Raw genomic sequence first — 26552 nt, 5'->3', positions numbered from 1 at the left:
TAGTACACTGAAGTGTCAGCAACAGTGGGGACAAGGTTGTAGAGTTTTCATAGGATTGCTGGACTTTGAAAATATTAAGAGCCAATTCGGAGATAAAGCAATGGTGTGGAGCTGGTGTCCTGTTGTGGTTGGAATGTATAATTACATTTACAGGGAGATTCTTGAAACAGGCTGCAGTGGTGGGGCTGCAGTTTATGCAGCTTTGGAGCTGTTGGGGGAGAATGCCTGGGTATGACAAGATTGTGCGCAGAGGTACTTGCAGTTGGGAGGGTTTGAAGCCACTGGGGTGTGTTGCAGTATTTTGGATGCAATTTGATTTCCACCATTGCATTCAACGACTTGTTTTGCGGTGCTGAATTTGTGAGGAATGCATTTCTTTCTGCAGTAGTTCTTCAGTTTAACACAAGGTCATAAAATAGTTTCAGATGAAGAATGCCCTTCAGCCCACTGATCTCACAGAAAATAATACCTACTAGGCACTAATCAGGACACTCCTGCAATACTACTGCGGCAGCTTGGGGGAACCTTGTGACTCAGTTGGTAGTTCTCCTGTCTCTGAGCTGGAAAGCCAAGGTTCAAGTCCAACTTCAGGACTTGATGGCCGTGGAAGTGATATTTAAGATGCAGTTCAACAGGTTTGAATTCTGCCTGCAAATCCATACAACACTTCACACCCTTATGCAAGAGGTAAAAGAGTATAAAGCTATGCAAAACAAAAAATAGGGAATTGGAAAAATACTTGAAAGAAAAAAATTGCAGGAATAATTGGGAAAGAGCAGGGAAGTGGGACTAACTAATTGCTCTTAAATACTACATAAAGAAAGAGCTCTTGGTGCAGGGGGTAACATATTTGCATGGGTAAAAGGAAAGAGAGTAGGCAGAAATGGGTCATTTTCAGGTTGGAAAGATGGAACGAGTAGAGTGGCACAGGGATCAGTGCTGAGGTCTCAACTATTTACCATCTACATCAATGATTTGGAGGAAGGAACCAAATGTATAGTTGCTAAATTTGCTGATGACACAAAGATAGGTAGGAATGTAATTTGTGAAGAAGGAATAAGGGGCCTATAAGGGGATATAGGTAGGTTAAGTGAGTGGGCAAAAATTTGGCAGATGGAGTATAAAGTGAGAAAAAATGAACTTGTCCACTTTGGCAGCAACAATCAAAAAGCAGCATAGTATCAAAATGAAGAGAGATTGCAGAACTCTGAGGTACAGAGGGACCTGGGTGTCCTGGTACATGAACCACAAAAAGTTAGTATGCAGGTACAGCAAGTGATTATGAAGGCAAAAGAAATGTTGTTTATTGCAAGAGGAATAGGATATAAAAGTAGGGGTGTTTTGCTACATTGGTATAGGGCACTAGTGAGACCACATATAGAATAATGTGAACAGTTTTGTTCTTATTTAAGAAAGGAGATAATTGCATTAGTAGTCCAGAGGAGGTTCACTTGACTGATTCCTGGACTGAGGAGGTTATCTTAGGAGTAACAGTTAGACAGTTTGGGCCTGTATTCACTGAAGTTGAGAAGAATAAGAGGTGATCTTGTTCAAATATATAAGATCCTGAGGGGGCTTGATAGAATGGATGCTGAAAAGAGGTTTCCCCTTGTGGGAGAGACCAGAACAAGGGGACACAGCTGAAAAATAAGACAGAAATAAGTAGAATTTTTCTGGTTGTGTCGGTAGTCTATGCAGCTCTCTTCTCCAGAGAGTGATAGAGGTGGGGTCAGTGTATATTTGTTAAAAGGTAGGTAGATCCTTGACTAGCAAATGAAATTGGTGGGGGCAGGCAGGCAGGCGTTGAGGCCACAATCAGATCAGCCACGATCTTTTTGAATGGCAAAGCAGCCTTGAGGAGCTGAATGGCCTATTCCTGTTCTTAATTCGTATCATTACCTTTATCTCTACCTCACCAAGCCAGGGGATCAACCCTTGTTCAATGAAGAGTGCAGGAGGGCATGCCAAGGGCTGCACCATGCATACCTAAAAATGAGCTGTCCCGTTGCACTAGTTGCTTCCTAACTGCACAAGCAGCAAGCAACAGACAGAGCTAAGCGATCCAACCAACAGATCAGATCTAAACTTGCAATCCTGCCACATACAGTCATGAATGGTGAATAATTGGACAACTGACTGAAGCGGCTCAATAAATATCCCATCCTCAATGATTTGGGGCGCGGGGTGGGGGGGGGGGGGGGGGATTGGGGAGGCGGGGGCAGCACTTCCGTACAAAAGACAAGGCTGAAGTATTTGCAACCATCTGCAGCCAGAGGTGCCAAGTAGATAATCCATCTTGGCCTCCTCCTAAGATTCCTAGCATCAAAGATGCCAGTCTTCAGCCAATTCGATTTACTCCATGTGATATCAAGAAATAGCTGAAAGCACTGGTTGAAGACTTGTGCTTCAGAACTAGCTGTGCCCCTAGTCAAGCTGTTCCAGAACAGCTAAAACACTGGCACCTATCCGGCAATGTGGAAAATTGCCCAGGTACGTCCTGCACACAAAAAGGACAAATCCAACCTGGCCAATTACTGCCCCAGTCTACTCCCAATGATCAGGAAAGTGATGAAAGAGGTCATGGCAGTGGTATCAAGCAGCACTTAGTCAGCAATAACTTGCTCACTGATGCTCAGTTTCTTTTCAAGGCCAGTCAGCTCCTGATCTCATTACAGCCTTGGTCCAAACATGGACAAAAGAGCTGAAACTAAGAGGTGAGGTGTGAGTAACTGCCCTTGACATCAAGGCAGCATTTGACTGAGTGTGACATCAAGGAGCCCTAGCAAAACTGGAGTCAATGGGAATCATGGGGGAAGATTCTCAACAGATTGGAATCTTATCAAGCACAAAGGAAGCCGGTTGTGGTCATTGGAGGTCAATCACCTTAGTGCCAGGACACTGCTGCAGGAGTTTCTCAGGGTATTGTCCTAGGTCCAGCCATCTTCAGCTGCTTCAAAGACCTTCCTTCCATTAAAAGGTCAGAAGTGGGGATGTTCACTGATGATTGCACAACATTCAGCACCATTTGCAAGTCCTCAGACGCTGAAGCAGTCTGTGTCCATATGCAGCAAGACTGGATAACATTCAGGCTTGGACTGATAAGTGGAAAGTAAGATTCATGCGACACCAGGCAATAGCGATCTCCAGCAAGAGTTAATCTAATCATTTCTCACTGATATTCAATGGCATTATCATCCCTGAATCCTCACCATCAACATCCTGGAGTGTGATGGGATACTCTCCACTTGCCTGGATGAATGCAGCTCCAAAAAACCTCAAGAAGCTTGATGCCATCCACCTGGATCAAACACACAACACAGCAATTGTATACAAACTCATAACAGTTATTTAGCCTGAAGAAACAGAGAAAGCTCATTATTCCCATTCTCTCTCTTGTCCCACTATTAGGATAACAATAATGAGTTCAGAGAATGCGCAGCACTAATTTCTACCGAGTTCAAAGAATAAGCAATGTGAATACCAAGTTCAGAGAATGCACAGCACTAACATTGCCATGTTCAGAATGCACATGCATGGCCAGACAGAATGCTTATGTGCAAAAATACTCATTCCCTTTTTATTTAGAGCATAAATGAAATGTCAAATGGCCTTCCATATCTGTAATTATTTTATGATCAGGAGGTAGAGAATGGTCAGTGAGATTGATCAACGGTTGAAGAACATAAGAGATGAAGGATCAACTGACATGTGAGCTATGAGAAAAGTTCTAAGGGGAACAGGCTACAAAAATTTCCTCATTTTCCACACCAAATAAAAGACAATATACCTAATGTAAGGTATTTCAAGGGTAAACATGTAAAATGATGCAGTTCCAAATTCAGTTTTGGATCAATCCTTGAGAAATAACTATCTAATGGAAACATGACGTGAAGCACTTTATGAAAGTGGTTTCGTTCTGTTCACAGCCCTCCCCCATCCCAGGTTTAGAAACAACTGGCTCTTTTGAGATTTCTCACAATGGCACACAGCATATGTGAACCCAATAGCAGCCCAAGAACTACCACTTCTCAGCCAGCTGCAAGAAGACAGAAGACCATTTCAGTAATTTCTTTTCCCTCAAGACAGGGAATTGAGCAGATTTCAGGACTCCAAATATGGTGAAAAATATTAGGCCCATCAGTACACTGGAAACTTAGGTAGCACATCACCTCTCTGTATTCATCAGATACCAGTGCTTTGAAATGGTTTGCCTTCATTTCAAGTGTTAACATTGCAATGCTGTATACAAGGTACACACTTATTGTAAATTTTGTCTCAGTAACATGCCCTAAAAGTACTAATACTTTCACAAACCTGTTGGAAAGAGAGGTTAGAACAATTATTCATCATTTTCCCCAATGTTACAACCAAATGACACAATGTGCTGTAAAGAAAGTTTTTATTGGATAACCTTTCTTTAGACATGCATGATGCAAATGATATTGTCTTCACTAAAAATACTCAACCTTTCATAAGAAAAGCCCCAACTCCTATGCTGCTTTCCAAACTAGGCACACTCTTTATCCATTGATAGAGGTGACCATTTGACAAATTATCAAGTTCTGTGTTATGCACCTACACCAACTGCAAGGGCCCAAGCACTCCTTTCATGTGAAGCAGCATTTCACTTGCATTTCCCTCAATTTAGTCCACTGCATTCGTTGCTCCCAATGCGGTTTCCTCTACATTGGAGAGACCAAACGCAGACTGGGTGACCGCTTTACAGAAGACCTTCGGTCTGTCCGCAAGCATGACCCAGACCTCCCTGTCGCTTGCCATTTCAACATTCCACCCTGCTCTCATGCCCACATGTCTATCCTTAGCCTGCTGCATTGCTCCAGTGAAGCTCAACGCAAACTGGAGGAACAGCACCTCATCTTCCGAGTAGGCACTTAACAGCCCTCCAGACTGAATATTGAGTTCAACAATTTTAGATCATGAACTCTCTCCTACATCCCCACCCCCTTTCCGATCCCCCCTTTTTTCCAATAATTTATATAGATTTTTCTTTTCCCACCTATTTCCATTATTTTTAAATGTATTTCCATGCATTGTTTTATACCTTCCTACCTTTTAGCCTATTTCGATTCCTTCACCCCACCCCCGCTAGGGCTATCTGTACGTTGCTCATCCTGCTTTCTACCCTTAATTAGCACACTCCTTAAATAATATCACCACCTTCAACACCTCTTTGTCCTTTTGCCTGTGACATTTTTTGTCTATCTCCACCTATCACATGCCCTCTATCGAACTCTACTTGTCCCACCCCCCTTAAACCAGCTTATATTTCAACACTCTTCTATTTTTTACTTAGTTCTGTTGGAGTCATATGGACTCAAAACGTTAACTGTGTTCCTCTGTGCAGATGCTGCCAGACCTGCTGAGTTTTTCCAGGTATTTTTATTTTTTATTTTTGTTTTGCATTAAGAATGTCCAGACTCAATTCACAAACAGCCCTGTACAACAAGCAGTGACAGAAATCTGCAGTACACATCACTGAATCTGAACTGAACCTAGAAACTAAAACATTTGTGATTCATCCAGTTAATAGAATCCAATCAACAACCATCCCTCCACAGGCAAGACAGAATTTGCAAAATTTTCTAGTGCCCTCAGCCCAACCATCTTCAGCTGCTTCATCAATGACCTTCCTTCCATCATAAGGTCAGAAGTGGGGATGTTCACTGTTGATTGCACAATGTTCAGCCAGCAACATTTGCAACTCCTCAGATAATGAAGCAGTCCATGTCCAAATGCAGCAAGACTTGAATAATAGCCAATACTCGGGCTGACAAGTGTCAGGTAACATTCACGCTACACAAGTGTCAGGCAATGACCATCTCTAACAAAACAGAATCCAACCATCACCCCTTAATGTTCAATAGCATTACCATCACTGAATCCACCAACACCCTGGGAGTTACCATTGACCAGAAACTGAATTGGACTAGCCATATAAATACTGTCGCTGCAAGAGCAGGTCAGAGAGCAGGGATCATGCAACAAGTAACTCACGTCCTGACATCCCAAAGCTTGTCCATTATTTGCATCCACTTGCCTGGATGAGTGCAGCTCCCACAACACTCAAGAAGCTTGACAGGACAAAGCAGCCCGCTTGATTGGCACCACATCCACAAACTTTCACTCTCTCTACCACCAACACACAGTAGCAGCAGTGTGTACCATCTACAAGATGCACTGCAGGAATTCACCAAGGCTCCTTAGCATCTCCCAAACCCATGACCACCACCATCTAGAAGATCAAGGGCAGCAGACACATGGGAACACCACCACCTGGAAGTTCCTTTCCAGGTCACTCACTATCCTGACTTGGAAATATATCGTCGTTCCTTCACTGTCACTGGATCAAAATCCTGGAACTCCCTTCCTAACAGCACTGTGGGTGCACCTACACGGCATGGACTGCAGCAGTTCAAGAAGGCAGCTCATCACCACTTTCTCAAGGGTTACTAGGAACGGGCAATAAATGCTGACCCAGCCAGCAAAGCCCACATCCAGTGAATGAATAAAAATAAAAATTCTCACTTTGGTGTCTACTAAAACTTCAGTCCATGCAGGCCCTGCTTATTTCTTTCCCTTTCCTACGAAAACTTTGCAACCTTGTCGAAACAAAGCCAGTTCCAAACAATTAAAATAAAGGGTCCTCCTTTCATGTTAGCTAATATCTAACAGGGTCAGTTTGGTAGCATTCCAGTCTCTTGGTCAGAAGCTTGTGGATCCAAATCAGATTCCAGGACTTGAGTTTATAATGCTTGCTGGCACTAAGTTGTACTAACTCTGGAGTACTGCACTGTAGAAGATGACATCTTTTGTGTGAAATGGTAAAACAAAGCTTCCAACAGGTCTAAATGGAGTCCATTAGCAGGAAATAGTGTAAATGCAGATGAACAATGCACATACGTTGTTATCTTGATATCACGCCCCAGGGCCCAACTGAAAAGGTAAAAAATAGCAGTATCCACTAATCCACTAAACTAATTTCAGCGTTTAAAAACACCTATATACGTGCATCCATCACACAGGGCAGTTATGCCAATAGATCTTTCAAGAAGTCAAAAATTGTACTTTCAGTAGTATAACAGTGTTTGGCATAACAAAGGTTAATGTGGGGCTGGGGAAATAGTATAATGTAGAGAATCACATGATGGTAGATGAGAACAGGAGTCTACCTGAAGCCAGCAATGGAGAGAGGACCTAGTCCGACTATACCCTGGAGCTGTATATTTTATTATGTGTTACCAATAAACACTGTTCAACCACACAAGCCTCCAGATTTCTCCACGAGGCACCTAACAAATCCCCAGAATACTATACACAATTTTTTTATATATAATATAATTGTTCCAAAAAGATTTGTCGATTTTATCATATGATTGCTTTGTTATCAATTCTTTCAAATAAACCCAATGAAGTACTGCTCAAAAATGTGCTATTCATCTGGTGGCTTCTGCTTACCATTCATTTTGACTTACAGGCAATATTATACTTCAGAGAATAATTTACACACAATTTAAAATTCAATTAATGCCAATGGGATTCCATTGGGTCCCAAATTAATTAATTCATTAGAAGCAAACACTTGATGGATTTAATTTTTCTAGGCATAAAATACAGCTGCTGAACATTTTCTATTGGCATTGTAAATTGGAAACTAGCCTACAATGGACTTCAGGCTATCACTTAACAGAGAAACCAATGTTACTTTTGACGTCTTTACAATCTGTTACAGGAATAGCCCCAGCAAGTTTTAGCACTTGATCTGATGTGGAATAAATCTGTACAGAAGTATAATGTGCCTCTTTTAAGCAGCAACCAGCTAATTTGCAAATTTGTTTTTTTTTTAAATGAGTAGTATCCAACTAAAAACGTGAGATTAAAAGAATGACGTCAAAAAGAAAAGGTTTGAAATGGCTTTGGCAAGACAAGAGCAGGATAAGAAGTCTCAGTTATGTTTAGAGCAAAAGAAAAACAGAGATGGAGTGGGGCCACTGAAAGTGGAATCTCCAGACAACTTCACAGGCTGATAAAGCTTCAGTTTTCACCAGGGACAAGACAGGTAACCTATTTAATCTGGATAGAGAACTTGAGGGTATATTGCTGAGATAAACTGTGACACTATTTACATCACTGCCAACTTGGTTGCCAAAAAGTTATGGAAACTTAAGGTGAATAAATCTCAGGGACCAGATAAAGTGGAACCAAAAGGTTCTTAAGTAATCAAGGGTGGAAATTCCAAGAACTCTGGCACAAATCTTCCCGAAATCACTGAGTACTGAACAGCCTGAGACTGAGAAAAGCAAATGTTATTAATACTTTTAAAAACGTTCCAAAACCAAGGCCCTGTCTACCCTCTCAGGTGAGCACAAAAAATACAATGGGACTTTAAGAAAAAGAGCAGGGGAGGTCTTCTGTCCTCTGTAACATTTATCCCTCAACCAACATCACAGAGTTCTAGTCATTATCACATTGCTGTTTGTGTTGCTGTACCCAGGCTGCCATGTTTCCTGCTATTGTAACAGTGACTAAACTTCAAAAGTATGAGTAATTTGAGACTTAACACATGGAAATGTAGAGTGTTTGACTATTGTTCCCAAAGCACTCCACCGTGTCAGTTCTGGGTCAGTTTAGATCAATTGATGCAAATGGATTCCTATGGCTAGTCAACAAAGGAGGTGAATTCAGGTCACAAAGATGACCTTGGTCCTTTATGGTCAAGCAATTCCTACCGTTCCATGTACTGCGATGCATTAACTAATCCAATTTCCACAAGAGACAGAAGTTGTCAATCTCAGCCAGTGTCCCAACAGACGTTGAGTACTTACAGTTCAAAAATGAAAATTAGTTGATTTGTTACTTCTGTCTCCTTGATATGGGAAGCGGTGCAAAAAGAGAAGAATTGAAATGAGTCTTGAAACAGGGTAAAAACTAAACAAAACTATTTTGTAGTTGAAACCTTATCTTCAATTTTCTCACCATTCTTCTAAATGTTGAGGTCATTGAAAGCTACTGGGAATGGTGAAAACCACTACAAACGTTTTGCTGTCCAGTGGTCACTGGTCACTGTGCTGTGCCATCATTATATGAAACATGACAAGTGGCTTTGCATACTTGTTAACTTAGTTAACTGAAGTTTATGTTGCAATGTATGCATTCTTTTATGGGGTTTCACCTATTGACTAAACATAAGCTACATGAAGAGATTTATAGTAGTCGCGCCCTTGTAACTTAAAGGGGCAACAAGTCTTTTTGGAGGATGAAGAAAAAGTGTGGAAGAGGTTAGTGATAGATCTTCACAATTGCCACAAGTTACATCAATTACTAAAAGCAGTATTATCCTGTATTCTATAGTTATGCTGTGGTAACAGGCAATTTAAAAATGTTTTACCACCATCACAGGACCATTTATTGAACTGTAGAAACGGAAGCAGAATGAAAAACTACAAAATAATTAGATTTTCTTTGCTACATTAATCTGCTCCAACCATCTTGGATTGGAATAAAAGCTGCAGCATAGCAATACTGTCAAATCCTAGGTATAGTGTGTTCAGTGAGGCTGAGGCCACGGTTTACCAGGCAGTCGTGATCCCCACACTCCTATACACTTTGGAGACTTGGATAAACTACAGCAGGCACCTCAAAGCACTAGAGAAGTATCACCAGTAATTCCTTCACAAGATCCTCCAAATCCAGTGGCAAGAAAGGCAGTCCAACAGCAGTGTCCTCTTTCAAACCAATATATCCAGCATCAAGGTACTCATCACTCAAAAACAACTCCCCTGGACAGGACATTCACATTCCTGACCCCAGACTCCTGAAGCAACATCTCTACTCAGAACTCGGTCATGGCAAAAGATTCCCAGGAGGACAGTGGAAACACTTCAGGAATGTCCTCAAAGTAGCCCTGGAGAGGTCTAACATCCCTATGGACTCATGAGGGTGCCTAGCTTGTAACTGACCAAAATGGAGCAGGTTCATTCTGGAAGGCATCAAACACATTGAGACACTTCGGTGGAAAAATGCAGAGGTGAATTCAAAGCATCGGTGAGAGCGCATGAACATCCCAACAACTCATCTACTTGACCCTCCAAACACCATCTGCCCTGCACGTGACAGAGTTTGCAGATCACACATTGGACTTATCAGCCATCTCAGAATCCATCAAACAGGAGCGAAAACAAGTCATCCTTGATCCCGAGGATCTAACATATAAATTTTCCTCGGACAAATAAACCAATATGGAGAACCAAAATCTTAAAATATTTATGTTTGCTCATCCAGGAGAAAAGGCCTTCAGCCCAACATGTGCTTGACTATCTCGTGTCTGATTTTGCCAATATACAACAGCAACTTCCACCAGCTGAAAATCTGTGAAAATCTAAGATTTGTTTCAAAAATACTATTTTCTCAAGCATAAACTAAACAAGGTGAGGATGTTGGATGAAATTTTCCTGCATTCACTTCAAACTAAGAACATTTTCACCCCATTACACTTTTGAGCTGCACAGACAATAAATAATCAAAATTAGCTAACATCCATAATATGCACTTCACCCTTTACAACATTAAACCAACAGTGCTGAGCATACCTTGGATTGAAAATTCCACATTAAATCTTGCAATGATGCAGCAGTAATTTTAAGTAGGTGCTGACATTCTGGCGTTTGAGATACATCAGAAAAGAGAACAAATTACCAATCTCCAAATGAGCTTTGTGTCACAGTCAAAAGGAATAAGATTGTTAAGTACAAAACAATATTTAATTTGTGGGAAATTTGCTAGATTTATGGGCACCGTCATCATTAAACAGTGTTTCTTTTCATTACAACGCAGAAAACAGGGCAATGTAATAGAAGTGTTTAAAATTCTGAAAGAATGAGCTAGGGTAAATCAAAGCACACTATTTCCAGTAATTGAGAAGATTAGAACAAGGGGCTATCAATATGCATTTAAATGTAAAAGATTTAGCACAGAGAGCAAAAGAAACTCCTTTATACAAAGAATTATGAAGCTGCAGGAATTTACTTCTAGGGTCAGTGATTTAGCAAAACTGCCATTATTCAAAACTAGATTGGTGAGCTGAATAAAAGGGAAAAGGGGTAAAAGGGTGTGGAAACGGGATGGGGAATTTTGGTTAGAGCAAGGCAGAAGTTTTCTGAACCTAACCAAAGGCATGTGTGAAGGTGCAGCTTGTTTGATGGTGTAGATCGTTGCTACAACACCTGAAGTCTCATTAATTTCCCAAATTGCCCTGAGGAGGCTGGTGGGGAAGAGGCTGAAGTCCACCTCCTGCTGGAATGTGCCTTTGCAGAGAAGGTCTGGTGAGATGCAGTGGTTTTTGTTGAGGTTCATCCTGAGCAACTCCTTGATGTAAGACTTTGTGCTCCACAGGTTATTCCCAGGGACACACACCAAGATAAACATCAACTGCGGCTGGAGGATCAACTACTCAGTTAAAGGCACTCTTTGGTCTGCTTGAAACTTGGTGATCTTCCAGTGCAAAGAACTGATCTCGAATGAGTGTTGCAAATTGGCACATTCCAGGACATCACTGCAGAAGTTCCTCAGGGTAGTGTCCTAGGCCCAGCCATCTTCAACTACTTCATCAATGGCCTTCCTTCCATCATAACGTCAGAAATGGGAACGTTCACTGATAATTGCACAACGTTCGGCACCATTCACAACTCCTCAGATACTAAAGCAGTCCATGTCCAAATGCAGCAAAACCTGCACAATATCCAGGTTTGGGCTGACAAGTAACAAGTAACATTCATGCCACACAAGTACCAGGAAATGGCCATCTCCAACAAGAGAGAATCTAACCATCGCCCCTGGACATTCAACGGCATTGCCATTGCTGAATCCTCCACTATCCACATCCTGGCGGTTACCATTGCCCAAAAACTGAACTGGCCTAGCCATATAAATACTGTGGCAAGAACAGTTCAAGGGTTAAGAATCCTGCAGTGAGGGCTCACCTCCTGACTCCCCAAAGCCTGTCCACCATCTACAAGGCACAAGTCAGGGGTGTGATAGAATATTCTCCACTCACCTGGATGAGTGCAGCTCCAACAACACTCAAGAAGCTTGACACCGTCCAGGACAACACAGCCCACTTGATTGTTTGTGGATGGGGTGCCATTCACTCCCTCCACCATTGATACACAGTAGCAGCAGTGTGTACGGATCTACAAGATGCACTGCAGGAACTCACCAAGGCTCCTGAGACAGCGCCTTCCAAACCCACGACCGCTACCCATCTAGAAGGGCAGCAGACACATGGGAACACCACCTACCTGGAAGCTCCCCTCCAAGCCACTAACCATCCTTACTTGGAAATATATCGCCGTTCCTTCATTGTCACTGGGTCAAAATCCTGGAACTCCCTCCCTAACAGCACTGTGGGTGTACCTACACCACAAGGACTGCAGCTGTTCAAGAAGGCAGTTCACCACAACCTTCTCAAGGACAATACATGTTGGCCTAGCCAGCAATGCCCACATTCCCGGACTCCAATTTATTCGGCCCAGATCCATTCTTATCCCAATGAAGTTGGCTTTGCCCCAGTTAGTTATTTTTACTCTGGATTCTTTTTGTCCTTTTCCATAATCAGCCTAAACTTTATGATACAATGATCATGGTCCCCTAAAATGTTCTCCCACTGACACATGATCAACTTGGCCCATTTCATTCCCAAGAACTAGGGCTAGCAGTGCCTCCTTCTTTGTGGACTCGAGATATACTGAAGAAATCTTTCCTGAACTCTAGGAACTCTTGCTCATCTCTGCCCTCTGCATTAATACTATACCAGTCTAAATTTCGATAACTAAGTCCCCCCATTATAAGTACTCTAATTTTTTGCACGGTTTCTCTATGTCCTTCCCACTAGCCGGTGTACTATATGCAATGTAATTGCATCCTTTTTGTTCCTTAGCTATAGCCAAATAGATTCTGTCCTTGATCCCTCTGGGATATCCTCTCTCTCCAGCACTGCAATGCTCTCCTTAATCAATGCTGCCACTCCTCCCCCTTTCCTATCTTTTCTGAACACCTTACACCCAGGAATATTTAACACCCAGTCCTGCCCTTCTTTGAGCCAGGTCTCTGTGATAGCCACATCATCATATTTCCACATGTAAATTTGTGTCTGTAACTCAACAATTTTGTTTGCCACACTCCATGCATTCACAAACCTGCACAATAATCCTGATTTAGGCTCTATTACTTTCCCCTTTACTCTGACCCCAGCTATTAACTTACTATTCTATGTTCTAGAGCTATCTATCTCTCCCAGTATTCTTAGCATTCCTCTCTGATTTTATCTCTGGTTTCCATACCCCTGCCAAGTTAGCTTAAACCCTCCCCAAAAGACTCCTGCTTAATGCTCCAAAATTCCAGGATTCCGCTTAGATCACAAGCTTTATCATAGCATTCCTAAAATCTCACTCTGGTGTTAATGAATTAGAAGACCCATCTTAAAGTATTAGACCCAGGGACCCTATCATAGTACTGTCAGGCTTAGTGCTCCCTCCCACTGCTGTCCCCAATGTTGTTAAGTCTAGTAATATTACTTGATATAATTCCCCTGCTGTCATAAACACCTCAAATGTAGTGTCAACCTGGTGAATCTATAACACTGGACTACTTGCATGCCAAAGAGCAGAAGCAGCAAGTGATAGACAAAGCTAAGCAATCCCATAATCAACAGATCATATCTAAGCACTGCAGTCCTGCCACATCCAGTTGTCAACGGTGGTAGACAATTAAACAACTAACTGGAGGAGGAGGCTCTCCCTGACATTCAATAGCACGAATGCCCCCGAATCCCTCACTATCAACAATCCTGGGGTTACCATTGACCAGAAACTGAACTGAACCACCCGTATAAATACTGTGACTATAAGAGGTCAGAAGCTAGGAATTCTGCAGAGTAACTCACCTCCTGACTCCCCAAAGCCTGTCCGCCATCTACAAGGCACAAGTCAGGAGTGGGATGGAATACAGCCCACTTGCCAGATGAGTGCAGCTCCAACAACATTTAAGAAGCTCAACACCATCCAGGACAAAACAGTCCACTAGATTGACACCCCATCCACCAAATTAAACATTCACTCCATCCACCACCGATGCACAGTGGCACCAATGTGTACCATTTAACAAGATGCACTGCATGAACTCAAGAAAGCTCCTTCGATTTCACCTTCCAAACTCGTAACCTCGACCACCTCGCACAAGGGCAGCAGATGCATGGGAACACCACGCACCTGCTAGTTCCCCTCCAAGTCACATATCATCCTGGCTTGGAGCTACATCGTAGTTCCTTCACTGTTACTAAGCCAAAATTCTGGAACCCTCTTCCTAACAGCACTGTGGGTGTATCTACAATACACAGACTGCAGCAGTTCAAGAAGGCAGCATACCACCATCTTCTTCAGGGTAGATAGGGATGGGCAATAAATGCTGGTCTAGCCAGTGACACCCACATCCCATGAACAAATAATTTTAAAAAGCGAGCCATTCAATAAGGCAATGGTAATATATATTAATATTTCAAAAATATCTTACATATGCATGCCTTCTACTTATAAGTTCCTATACTGACACTTAGAATGGAAATCAGCTTGTCACATTGTGATTATACCCTCCTGTCTATGATGGTGTTGCAGTGTTTCAGTTTTGCACCTCCCAGCCCCTCAGTCTCTATTGGAAAGAAACTCCAATGCACCAACTAACACTGCATCTCAAATTGCTACAAGACACAGGCAGAGAGCAACACAACCCACATATCAACATGGAGCTTGACTCAACATATAACTCTACAAGAACTACCTTCACACAGCACCACTAACAGTTTAAAATTAAACAGCTATGTGTTCATTTTCACCATTAACAAGCTTCAAGTGTAACTACAACCACCACTGGATGTTTAGAAATAAGCAGATAGACAAGGCAGATCAATAAGACATGCTTCTATGCAGCTCACTGAAAACATAAAAGTACCAAATAAAAACAGAGACAAAGTTCCCCGCAAGGATCATGCTCTCATAGATCAGTATGCGCACACACTTCTGCACTACACTATGTTCAATAACACAGCTGCTCTCAGCCTTTTCGCTTTGAGGCTCCCCTCCCATATTATAAAAATTCCATAGGCCCCGTAACGACAAATAGTTTTTCTGTGTAAAAAATTACATAATTCAACATTTATTCATTGGTTGGGTTTTACTTAATGTAAAAGCAAATAGGACAAACACCTTCAGTGTTTGCAAGTAGAGCACCACCTTCCTCAACCAGCCCAAAATAAACTTGCTGGATCAGAGAGCACATTGTAAAACAGACCCCCCTCCCATGCACAATTGAGTGCAAAGCATCAATTGTTTTTCTGGAAATGCTTGCACCAAAAAAGGCATTGCTGCCTTGTCCTTGTAATGTGGGAGGCTCCAGTATGGCCTATGTTACATACCCAAGGAAACAATGCAATAGCCAAGTGGTTATGGTTCTGGGTTTGTAACCCGAAGATCAAGAGTTCAAATCTCACAATGACAAAACTATGAAACAAAGTAACTTCATCTGAATTGGAACAGATGAAAACGTGTTTGTACTCGAAAGAGTTACATGGCAGAACATTGTTCCGATTTTTTGGCTTGGCCTAAATAGCCAAGTGGTTATGGTACTGGGTTTGTAACCCCAAGATCAAGAGTTCAAATCTCACAATGGCAAACTATGAAACAATGTAACTTCATCTGAAACAGATGGAAACAGGTTTACTCAAAAGAGTATCAAGAGTTCAAATCTCACAATGGCAAACTATGAAACAATGTAACTTCATCTGAAACAGATGGAAATGGGTTTGTACTCGAAAGAGTTACATCTTCTTAACGCTTGGCCTAAATAGCCAAGTGGTTATATTACTGGGTTTGTAAGCCCAAGATCAAGAGTTCAAATCTCACAATTGCCAAACTATGTTATGGTACTGGGCTTGTAACCCCAAGATCAAGAGTTCAAATCTCACAATGGCAAACTATGAAACAATGTAACTTCATCTGAAACAGATGGAAACGTGTTTGTACTCAAAAGAGTTACAGCACATGCCAAGTGCTCAACTGCTCCCAGTATGCTTCTGCATAGCTTCACAAAGTGATCCTCATTCTGATTAGACAATGTTACTGCCTATCAAAGGAAAAGTTGGACCTTTCAGACCATCCCTCGCCTCGATTTAGACTTGGGCTTTTTCTCGCTCCAGGACCGCTTAAAACCAATTTTGTGTCATTTCAATTTCAAAATAAGTTTAACTTTACTCAAAACCTGTTCTGTGTTGCTTTAATCCTCTGCATTGCAAACCACAGCAGGAGACACGTGGCTGATGTTCCACCGGTGTTGCTTCTCCCAACACCTGACGACACAACAGAGGGAGAGGCTTCAGCCTGTTGTGAGTGAAAGGAGGGAGGAAGGCGCAGAACAGGTAAGCCCTCACCCAATTGCTCAACTTCAGCTGTGCATCAAATAGAAGCTAGGCAAAAACAGCACCACTGTAGTGAGAAAGAAAGCAGTCTGGAGCCAGCATATGTAGTCTGTACACGGGAACAGTGACAGCTCCTTCTTCCCTCCTCCACCCCCATCCCTAACTAGGACCCCTTGAAATATTCTCACGGACTCCAGATTGAGAACCGCTGCAATAATCAAAAAGCAACGTCACCATAACGACAGAAGAACCAACTGCTGCCATTGGTAACCTTGACATGCAATAGGACATCTACATGCCAATTGGAGCACATTTAATTTTTAGCTTACGGAGAAGATTTGTTTCAGAAAAGTGCAAAATCAAATATCTGCAATTTGAAAAATACCTTTCCGTAAATCCTACTATGTGCAATACTAAGTAAATGTGCTCTTTGCAATGTCCTGTTGTTTTAGTTTTACTGCATGATGACCCATAAAAGTTAACAAGAGCTTCCCTTGTGGTATGCATTCAAGTGTCAACCATTCAGGCTGTCTTGAACAGCAGCTAAGAGAGAGGCCTGGCAAATAGGTTATGTAAGCAGATCTTAACTATTTGGAAGGCCTGACATGGCAAGATCCTAAGGTTGCTTCCAACCTGAAGAAAGGTTACTCCTTTTACTCCAGATGTTTTAAGCAATCATGCTGAATGAAATTTGACAAAGGGAAGGAACAAATAAGAGTTCCATAATTTTCCTTCAGAGGTTATTTAGGGAGAGGCGGTGGCATAGTGACACACCACTAGTAATCCAGAGGCCAAAGCTAATGCTGTAGGGACATGGGTTCAAATCCCAACACAGCAGCTTGTGGAATTTAAATTCAATTAATAAACCTAGAATTAAAAGATTGTTGTAAAAATGCATCTGGTTCACTAATATTCTTTGCAAAATCCATCTGGGCCCACGGAAGGTGGCAAAGGAATCAACAATCTACCTCGTCTACCTAGCAAGCCACTCAGCTTTACAAACCGCACAGTCCACCCAGCATCAACCGAGGCACTGGAAATGACAACGGCACAGCCAGCCCTGTTGACCATGCAAAGTCCCCCTTACTAAAATCTGGGGGACTGCATCATACTTTACAAATAATGTCCCAGAAACCACCATCACCATCCTGGGTTTATCCTGCTGGTGGGACACCAGAGGTGACAGCACAATGATATACAGTCAAGGTGGAGCTGCCCAGGAGTCCTCGACATTGATTCCAGACCTCACGAAGCCTCTCAAAAATGAGCAAGGAAACCTCCTACTGATTACCACCTCCCACCATCAACGCCCCTCGCTGATGAATAAGTATTGTTGGAAGGATGCAAGGGCACAGAATGTACTCTGGGGACTTTTATGTCATCGCCAAGAGAGGCTTGGTAGTACCACCACTGACCAAGTTGGCTGAGACCTACTTGAACCTCCCTCACCAATCTACCCATTGCAGATATATCTATCCATTACAGTATCGGTAGGAGCAACCACCGCACAATCCTTGTGGAGACAAAGTCCCATCTTCACATTGAGGATACCCTCACTGTCTTAAGAGGCACGACCGCTGTGCCAAATGGCGTAAATTTACAAGAGCAAGCAACTCAAAACTATGTATCCATCAGGCCATCAACAGCAGAATTGTACTCAACCATCACCACCGGCATATACCTCACTCTACCATTACCATCAAGCCAGTGGATCAATCCTGGTTCAATGAAGAATGCAGGAAAGCATGCAGGCATAGCTAAAAAAGAAAAAAGAGATGTCAACCCAGTGAAGCTACAATATAGGACTACTTGCAGTCCAAACAGCAGAAGCAGCAAGCAATAGACAGCGCTAAGCAATCCAACAATCAAAATCAAACTCTGCAGTCCTGCCAGATCCAGTGGTGAATGGTGGTGGACAATTAAACAAGTGACTGGAGATAGAGAGTCCACAAATATCCCCAACCTCAATGATGGAGCAGCACAGCACATCAGTGCAAAAGACAAGGCCGGAGCATCAGCCAGGAGTGCCAAGTGGATGATCCATCTTGGCCTCCTCCAAGGTCCCCAGCATTACAGATGCCAGTCTTCAACTAATTTGGTTCACTACATATGATGTCAAGAAATGGTTGTTGGCATTGGATACTGCAAAAGCTATGGGCCCTGACAATGTTCTGGCAATAGTACCGAAGACTTGTGCTCCAGAACTAGCTGCACCCCCAATCAGGTTGCTCCAGTACAGCTACAACACTGGTATCTCTCGGACAATGTGGAAAATTGCCCAGGTATGTCCAGTCCACAAAAAGCAGGCGAAAGCAACCTGACCAATCTATATACTTTCAATCATCAGCAAAGTAATGGAAAGTGCTGTTAACAGTGCTATCAAACAGAATCTAGTCAGCAACAACCTGCTCACTAATGCTAAGTTTGTGTTCCACAAGGGCCACCGAGCACCTGACCTCATCGCAGCCTTGGACAAAAGGGCTGAAATCAAGAGGTGAGGTGACAGTGACTGCCCTCGACATCAAAGCAGCATCAGACCGAGTGTGGCATCCAGGAGCCCCAGCAGCAGATGGAGGGGAACACCAAAACATGGAAGTTCCCCGACAAGCCACACATCATCCTGGTTTGGAGCTATATCATCGTTCCTTCACTGTCACAGTGTCAAAATCCTGGAACTCCCTAACAGCATTGTGGCCATAAACCATCATATTCCAGGTAGTGTAGGTAAAAAGGTGGCTCACCACCACCACCTTCTCAAAGAAAATTAGGGATGGGCAACAAATGGTGGGCCTAGCCAGCAACACCCACATCCTGCAAAAGAACTTTCAAAAATCCTTGATCCTGCAGACTTCTGGCCATCCAACATAAGCACTGCGCAGGAGGGCTTTTATAGCAATCTCTAAACACCAGACACACAAATCACACAGAATTAGAAGTTGGGAAAGAACTAAGGAGGGAGATTAATTCCACTGGTCACTATTAATAATTGAAGACAACAGTCACCCTAAACTTAATAAAGACTACACATCACTACTGCATGGAAGAACTCCACTTTCCAGAATCCTTATAAGCAGTGTGAAGTAATACACAGGCAAATGACCTTAAAAGTGAAGAAGAAAATTAAAAACAGAACTAGTCAAAAGCAAATTTAAAAACAAAGTGAAGTAAAAGTTAAGCGAGAGCACCTGAGAGAAATAAAATTAAATGGCAGCAGAGTAAAGTCAGATTTAAAAGCAACAAGAAAATAACAAAGGACACCAGAGAAAAATAAATGTTAAAGGGGCCACTACTAGGAGATTTAAAAAGAAAGCACCAGATTGATGTAAAATCAGGAGTATAACCAGGATGAAGGATGCAAGATATTTTTGCTGTGGGGCATGAGAAAACATAGTATAATGGACAAAAAGCATAACAATCTATTGTTCAAAAAGATTATGGTAAGGGAATACACCTTAGAATATGCAACGCCTTACAGGAGCAGACAAAAGCTAGGGAATTGTTCAGAACAAGTGGACTGTAACTCTCTAGAGTACAAACCCATTTCCATCTGTTTCAGATGAAGTTACATTGTTTCATAGTTTGCCATTGTGAGATTTGAACTCTTGATCTTGGGGTTACAAAGCCAGTACCATAACCATTTGGCTATTTAGGCCAAGCCCACAAGTGGACTGTACTAGACTCAGTAAGTGATTCACCACAATTAGCACTGAATCTCAAGGGCTGGTAATTAGTGATTAAAATTGGAGACCAATACAACTAAACAGTTATTAGAAGTCTTTGCATATTGAGGAAAGGTTAGAAGGGACATGAAGTGGTAGGAAGAGATCCAGTAATAATTGTAGGGATAAGCTTCAGAGAAGAATGAGTGTCTTAAGTCACATATACAAGGATTGTCTCATCTGAAGACAACAGAAATAAAGTTATATTCCCTCATATTCCTAGAATAAAGTGGAGTTGATCAAGAAAATACAGAGCAAGCCAGAGTAAACAAATGAGACACAGAGAAAGCAGAGTTTCTTATTCATCGTAATTTGAATTTTTTTTTAGAAAACTACATTAAACTTTGAAGTTAACAGGATGCATCTAATTATCAACAATCTGCATTTCTATAGCACCTTCAACATGGTTAAAAAAACACATCCCAAGGGTCTCCATAACAGCATTATCAGATAAATTTTGATCACAGAATTATACTTCCGCATCACAGGCACCAAATTTAAAGACTGCAAAAAAAAACTCTTAGTAAGTTACAAACCAGTTTTGGATAACTCTCCCCCTGCCACTGTGCTGTCAGGAAACACTCTCCGCTTACCACCAAATGACACTAAAAATACAAGTGATTCAAATGCCTGCATTCCAAACCCTGCTGGCCAAACTCAAAGTTCCTCCTCCACAATTGTACCACACTGTATATTCCACCTCAATGGTTAAGAAGAACCAAACTATCCTCCCCATGTTACCAGGTCAAAGTCCAGAACTCCATGTTCAGCTCTACCAAACCCCAGGTCTATTCTGTCGAGCCACCAAAACCCAGAATCATCCCAAATGTTGCCAATGTGCAAGAGCATCCCCAGGACGACCAAACTCCTTCTACCTGATACTGTTAAATATCAGATATTTTGTGCTAATCAGTACCTTCTGCAGTGTTACCTCAATTTTAAAACTGGTAAGGGATAAAAATTCCAAGAATGTGCTTAATTAATAATTATTTTTAAACTGTTATTTTTTCCAAGTATTCACCAAGGAAAACATAAACAACGTGTCCACCCCACATTGCAATAACTGAAGAACTAATGACACTGATATCAACGAGATGCTAGTCCTGGGCTGAAATGGTTCTAAACAAAATAATTCCCTCATGTACCCTAGGATGAGGAAGAAATCTGCAAGGTACAGGGCATGGACTATCAATGTGTAAATTAGCTGGGAAGATGGAGCAAAGCAGGCTATGGAAGCCCCACAACTTGCTGTCGTAAGGCTTCCAAAAAGCATTTGACAGAGTTCCACATGAAAAACTACAAGTTAAGATCAATGCAACAAGGAAACAAGACAGAAATTGGCTGATGGATAGATAACCGCTATTAGTTATCGGGGTTATCATCAGAGGGTGGGAGAAGTCTTGCGTGAGATGTCCTATGGATCAGCATTGGACCTAATACTGTTCTTAATTTGTACTCATACTTTGAATTCCGAGAATACAAACTCAATGCAAATTGGTTACATTTGAAATTGATACTAACCTAAGAACTGATTTTGTGTTAAATAGGGAGCTCAAAAAATATAAAATTGTACGGGAACACAGGACGACAAGGATTAAAATGCAGAGTGCTGACTATTTTAAAGATTTTGAGAAGACAGTTCCCATCAGGCATTCAGGTTCACAGTCTAAATGTCGAGAACAACCACGTGTACTACTGCTTGGCTCTAGTGCTGTTACAACTTAATTAGAAAATGGTTTGGTGACCCTGATTAAAAATAAGAATGTACTTTAGCCAAATTGAAGCTGAAACAGAATGGTTGATTCATCTTCACCTACGTTAACATAATCATTGTAAATTATAAGCTGAACATCCAGTGTATCTTAAAAATGTAGAGTTGCATGTTTATGAGGCTTGATCAGTTCATACTGAGCATGCCTTACAAGAGCATCTTTGATTCAACTTACAGCTCAAAGTTTTGTAAAAATTGCATTGTGAATTTGGAGTTGGAAATTGATAAATCTTAGAATTGTAATCTGCAAAAAAACAAGAAACTTTAGGGCTGAAACATGATTTGTTCACAGGTAGCGTTACGGCTTCAAACCTACTACCATCCTTTCAATACTTGTGTGTTGCATTAAAAGCGAAAATTACAAGGAACAGATTTTTTAAAATTCAAATGTATTACTTTTATTTCAGCACAAGTTGATAACCTGTGGTGTTTCACACATGAACCAAAACCAAGTACATACTTCACAGGAAGTGTAATTGGACAATCGGAATGGTGGTTGGGGGGCAACTCAAGCAGGGTTTGCAGGCATAAATCAATGCCTATTTTAATATTGTGCGTGCGGGCGTACATACGCAGTGTGTGCGGGCATGCGTACGCCGTGTGCGCGCGCGTGCGGGCGTGCGTGCGTATGCAGTGTGCGCGTGCGGGCGTACGTACGCGTGTGTGCGCGTGTGCGGGCGAACGTAAAGTGTGTGTGCGCGCGTGCGGGCGTACGTAAAGTGTGTGTGCGCGCGTGCGGGCGTACGTAAAGTGTGTGTGCGCGCGTGCGTGCGTACGTACACAGCGTGTGTGTGCGCGTGTGCGTGCGTACGTACACAGCGAGTGTGTGCGCGCGTGCGTGCGTACACAGCGTGTGTGTGCGCGCGTGCGTGCGTGCGTACACAGCGTGTGTGTGCGCGCGTGCGTGCGTGCGTACACAGCGTGTGTGTGCGCGCGTGCGTGCGTGCGTACACTGCGTGCGCGCGTGCGTGCGTGCGTACACTGCGTGCGTGCGTACACTGCGTGCGTACACTGCGTGCGTGCGTGCGTACACTGCGTGCGTGCGTGCGTACACTGCGTGCGTGCGTACGTACACTGCGTGCGTGCGTACGTACACTGCGTGCGTGCGTACGTACACAGTGTGTGTGTACGTACACAGTGTGTGTGTGCGCGTGTACGTACACAGTGTGTGTGTGCGCATGCGTACGTACACAGTGTGTGTGTGCGCGTGCGTGTGTACGTACACAGCATGTGTGTGCGCGTGCGTGTGTACGTACACAGCATGTGTGTGCGCGTGCGTGTGTATACGTACACTGTGTGTGTGTACGTACACTGTGTGTGTGTGTACGTACACTGTGTGTGTGTGTACGTACACTGTGTGTGTGTGTACGTACACAGTGTGTGTACGTACACAGTGTGTGTGTGTACGTACACAGTGTGTGTGCGCGTGTGTACGTAGTGTGTGTGTGCGCGTGCGTACGTACACAGTGTGTGTGCGCGCGTGCGTACGTACAGTGTGTGCACGCGTGCGTACGTACAGTGTGTGCACGCGTGCGTACGTACAGTGTGTGCACGCGTGCGTACGTACAGTGTGTGCGCGCGTGCGTACGTACACAGTGTGTGTGCGCGCGTGCGTGCGTACGTACGTAGTGTGTGTGTGTACGTACACAGTGTGTGTGTGTGTGTGTGTGTGCGTACGTACAGTGTGCGCGCGCGTGCGTACGTACAGTGTGCACGCGCGTGCGTACGTACAGTGTGCACGCGCGTGCGTACGTACAGTGTGCACGCGCGTGCGTACGTACAGTGTGCACGCGCGTGCGTACGTACAGTGTGCACGCGCGTGCGTACGTACAGTGTGCACGCGCGTGCGTACGTACAGTGTGCACGCGCGTGCGTACGTACAGTGTGCACGCGCGTGCGTACGTACAGTGTGCACGCGCGTGCGTACGTACAGTGTGCACGCGCGTGCGTACGTACAGTGTGCACGCGCGTGCGTACGTACACAGTGTGCACGCGCGTGCGTACGTACACAGTGTGCACGCGCGTGCGTATGTACGGTGTGCGCGCGCGTGCGTACGTACGCAGTGTGTGCGCGCGCGTGCGTACGTACGCAGTGTGTGCGCGCGCATGCGTACGTACACAGTGTGCGCGCGCGTGCGTACATACACAGTGTGTGCGCGCGCGTGCGTACATACACTGTGTGTGTGTACGTACACAGTGTGTGTGCGCGTGCGTACGTACAGTGTGTGCGCGCGTGCGTACGTAGTGTGTGCGCGCGCGTGCGTACGTACACAGTGTGCGCGCGCGTGCGTACGTAGTGTGTGTGTGTGTGTACGTACACTGTGTGTGTGTGTGTACGTACACTGTGTGTGTGCGTGTACGTACAGTGTGTGTGTGTGTGTGTACGTACACTGTGTGTGCGTGTACGTACAGTGTGTGTGTGTGTGTGTACGTACACTGTGTGTGTGTGTGTACGTACACTGTGTGTGCGTGTACGTACACTGTGTGTGCGTGTACGTACACTGTGTGTGCGTGTACGTACACTGTGTGTGCGTGTACGTACACTGTGTGTGCGTGTACGTACACTGTGTGTGCGTGTACGTACACTGTGTGTGCGTGTACGTACACTGTGTGTGCGTGTACGTACACTGTGTGTGCGTGACCGTACACTGTGTGTGTGTGCGTGACCGTACACTGTGTGCGTGTGCGTGTCCGTACACTGTGTGCGTGTGCGTGTCCGTACACTGCGTGTGTGTGCGTGTCCGTACACTGCGTGTGTGTGCGTGTCCGTACACTGCGTGTGTGTGCGTGTCCGTACACTGCGTGTGTGTGCGTGTCCGTACACTGCGTGTGTGTGCGTGTCCGTACACTGCGTGTGTGTGCGTGTCCGTACACTGCGTGTGTGTGCGTGTCCGTACACTGCGTGTGTGTGCGTGTCCGTACACTGCGTGTGTGTGCGTGTCCGTACACTGCGTGTGTGTGCGTGTCCGTACACTGCGTGTGTGTGCGTGTCCGTACACTGCGTGTGTGTGCGTGTCCGTACACTGTGTGTGTGCGTGTCCGTACACTGTGTGTGTGTGCGTGTCCGTACACTGTGTGTGTGTGCGTGTCCGTACACTGTGTGTGTGTGCGTGTCCGTACACTGTGTGTGTGTGCGTGTCCCTACACTGTGTGTGTGTGTGCGTGTCCATACACTGTGTGTGTGTGTGCGTGTCCATACACTGTGTGTGTGTGTGTGCGTGTCCGTACACTGTGTGTGTGCGTGCGTGTCCGTACACTGTGTGTGTGTGCGTGTACGTACACTGTGTGTGTGTGTGCGTGTGTACGTACACAGCATGTGTGTGTGCTTGTGTAAGTGAGTGTGTGTGTGTGTACGTACAGTGTGTGTGTGTACGTACATTGTATGTGTGAGTGTGTGTGTGTGTGTGTGTGTGTGTGTACGTACACTGTGTGTGTGTGTGTATACGTACACTGTGTGTGTGTGTACGTACGTACACTGTGTGTGTGTGTACGTACGTACACTGTGTGTGTGTGTGTACGTACGTACACTGTGTGTGTGTGTGTACGTACGTACACTGTGTGTGTGTGTACGTACGTACACTGTGTGTGTGTGTACGTACGTACACTGTGTGTGTGTACGTACGTACACTGTGTGTGTGTGTGTGTGTGTGTGTACGTACACTGTGTGTGTGTGTGTGTATATACGTACACTGTGTGTGTGTACGTACACTGTGTGTTTGTGTGTGTGTGTGCGTGTGCGTACAGTGTGTGTGTGCGTGTGCGTACAGTGTGTGTGCGTGTGCGTACAGTGTGTGTGTGCGTGTGCGTACAGTGTGTGTGTGCGTGTGCGTACAGTGTGTGTGTGCGTGCGCGTACACTGTGTGTGCGTGCGCGTACACTGTGTGTGTGCGCGCGCACACTGTGTGTGTGCGCGCGTACACTGTGTGTGTGTGCGTGTGTGTGTGCGCGTACACTGTGTGTGTGTGCGTGTGTGTGTGTACGCACACTGTGTGTGTGTGCGTGTGTACGTACACAGCATGTGTGTGTGTTTGTGTAAGTGAGTGTGTGTGTGTGTACGTACAGTGTGTGTGTGTACGTACACTGTGTGTTTGTGTGTGTGTGCGCGTACGTACAGTGTGTGTGTGTGCGCGCACGTACAGTGCGTGTGTGTGCGCGCGCACGTACAGTGCGTGTGTGTGCGCGCGCACGTACAGTGCGTGTGTGTGCGCGCGCACGTACAGTGCGTGTGTGTGCGCGCGCACGTACAGTGCGTGTGTGTGCGCGCGCACGTACAGTGCGTGTGTGTGCGCGCGCACGTACAGTGCGTGTGTGTGCGCGCGCACGTACAGTGCGTGTGTGTGCGCGCGCACGTACAGTGCGTGTGCGCGCGCACGTACAGTGCGTGTGCGCGCGCACGTACAGTGCGTGTGTGCGCGCGCACGTACAGTGCGTGTGTGCGCGCGCACGTACAGTGCGTGTGCGCGCGCGTACAGTGCGTGTGTGTGCGCGCGCGTACTGTGCGTGTGTGTGTGCGCGCGCGTACAGTGCGTGTGTGCGCGCGCGTACAGTGCGTGTGTGCGCGCGCGTACAGTGCGTGTGCGCG

General features: G+C 44.3%; 1 protein-coding gene across 4 annotated transcripts in view; it reads right to left on the bottom strand.

The window, feature by feature from the left end:
* ppp2r5a (protein phosphatase 2, regulatory subunit B', alpha isoform) overlaps positions 1-26552 on the bottom strand; it is a 236953-nt gene that overhangs the window by 130678 nt on the left and 79723 nt on the right. The gene's annotated exons all lie outside the window — the stretch shown is intronic.

Source organism: Carcharodon carcharias, chromosome 2, assembly GCF_017639515.1.
Source record: "Carcharodon carcharias isolate sCarCar2 chromosome 2, sCarCar2.pri, whole genome shotgun sequence".
NCBI lineage: Eukaryota > Metazoa > Chordata > Chondrichthyes > Lamniformes > Lamnidae > Carcharodon > Carcharodon carcharias.
The sequence above is the reverse complement of the archived record's forward strand: the minus strand, read 5'-3'. Positions and strand labels throughout refer to the sequence as shown.